The 2,101-nt window shown below is 48.3% G+C and overlaps 1 protein-coding gene across 1 annotated transcript in view; it reads right to left on the reverse strand.

Moving 5' to 3' along the window:
- The window catches only part of tiam1a (TIAM Rac1 associated GEF 1a), a 48,124-nt gene extending 46,403 nt beyond the window's left edge, over positions 1 to 1,721 (reverse strand). The window contains exon 1 of the mRNA XM_077020116.1: positions 1,499 to 1,721. The gene's annotated coding sequence lies outside the window, so the exon portion shown is untranslated. The remainder of the gene's footprint in view (positions 1 to 1,498) is intronic.
- Between the last annotated feature and the right edge of the window lie 380 nt (positions 1,722 to 2,101).

Here is a 2,101-nt window from a genome sequence, read left to right on the forward strand (position 1 = left end):
TCCGCACACCCCTGCACTCTCCGTTTCCGCCTCTCTCTGTCATTACTTCCTTCCCGCTCTTTGTCTCTCCCGTCTTCCTGACCCAGTTTCCCTCACCCTACCCACCACTGCTCCCAGTTTAACATCCTCTCCTCTTCCTTGGTGTAGCTTATCTTTTCCTACCTTTGCCTTTACTTCTTTGTTTCTTGGGTGAGTTCAAAACTTGACATGAGTTATAAGCTTTACTAACCTCAAAGTAAGCTGTATGAGTTTCTTGTAAAACCTGCTCACTAGCTACACCCTGACACAGCAATGCTAGCTATTATGTTATAGTCACATCACACATTACCTCTCGACAAATTCAGACCACACGTGCACACGCCACCACCCCTGCAAACACACACACACACACACACACACACACACACACACACACACACACACACACACACACACACACACACACACACACACACACACACACACACACACACACACACACACACACACACACCCCCCAGACTCACTCTGTCAGTTTGTAGCTGAGATATCAAACTCAGGTAGAGACAACAGTGTGAAATAACACAGCACACTCTAAAAGGCAGAGTTGTGTTCTGGGACGACTCTGATTTTGACAGTTCCAGATAAACAGAGCACGTAGTGCTGAAGCTTAGATATGTTGTCACTGTACATACACTCGCAATGCAGTTAACCAACTTACTGTGAGCCTGAGTGAGTGGAAAAGGGGAGGGGCAGACAGAACTCACATGTCTGGGAATAAACCTTCACACACAATCACACACACACACACACATATCCAGCATGCAAACTCTCCTTACTAGAAGATATTACAAGATCAGTATAATAGCAATACGGAGTGTGAAACAGACAGAGAGAGAGAGAGAGAGAGAGAGAGAGAGAGAGAGAGATAGAGAGAGAGAGAGAGAGCGGAGAGAGAGAGAGAGAGAGCGAGAGAGAGAGAGAGCGGAGAGAGAGAGAGAGAGAGAGAGAGAGAGAGAGAGAGAGAGAGAGAGAGCGAGAGAGAGAGAGAGAGAGAGCGAGAGAGAGAGAGTAGTGACAGATGAGAGCGCTCCCCTCTACTTATCTCCCCCTAACACCTCCGTCTGGATAGGGGAGCTTTATGACCACACAGCCATTTGGTTCAGAGACCCCCCAAAACAATCCCCTCCACACACACACACACACACACCACACACACACACACACACACACACACACACACACACACACGTGCCAAAGACACCAGTTGTCCAACAAAGGCATCAAGAAGTACTTTGAATGTGAGTCCAAAGGTAAAAGTCTTGCTTGTTGTGTCCGGTTCCTTTTCCTCTACCCATCCCTTCTTTCTCTTTCTCTCTCGCTCTCTCCCTCTCTTTCTCTCTCTCACACAAACACATGGCAGTAGAAGGTACATGTAAGTAGTCCAACAAAGGTAATAAAAGAACACCGTCCTGGAGAGAAATGAACCGGCAAAAAGCACAATAATCCTCCCCCATACCTGTGCAAGCCTGGGGAAGCCCGCTCTCCTCTTCCTCCAGAAATCCCAGAATTCCCGCCCTTGATTAGCTCAAGTCCCTGCCACGGGGCTCTAGAGTCCACAATGAGCGGGTATTCCTCTGCGATTGTCTCTCTCTCTCTCTCTCTCTCTCTCTCACTAACTCCACAGTGTTCTGTCAGGAGTAGAGCAGTCTATCCGGGGAGAGCTCAGAGAGGTGTGTGTGTGTGTGTGTGTGTGCTGCTTCTCCCTCACTCACTCTCTCGCTATCCCCTCCCCTTTCTTCCAATCCTCCCCCACCCCCAACTCTCTTTCCCTCTCTCTATCTCTCTCTCTCTTTCCTCTCAGAGCCCCCCCCCCCCCTTTCACCTCCCCCAGATTGCTGATTGACTGTCAGCATGCAGTCTGGTACTTTGGTTTAAAATCATGTGACCATTTTTAATTGCCTGCTCTTCGGTTTAAAGTTACGCAAGCACAAGCTGATATTTCATTTTTGAAGGGTCCCTCTGTTACTTTTGACAAACATCGCACCGAGAGAATTCTGCACTGTGTCTGTTGCAGGAGGCACATACAGCACACAACACGTCAATAAGAGCTGCTAAGTTT

This window comes from Brachyhypopomus gauderio, chromosome 10 (genome assembly GCF_052324685.1).
Source record: "Brachyhypopomus gauderio isolate BG-103 chromosome 10, BGAUD_0.2, whole genome shotgun sequence".
Taxonomy (NCBI): domain Eukaryota; kingdom Metazoa; phylum Chordata; class Actinopteri; order Gymnotiformes; family Hypopomidae; genus Brachyhypopomus; species Brachyhypopomus gauderio.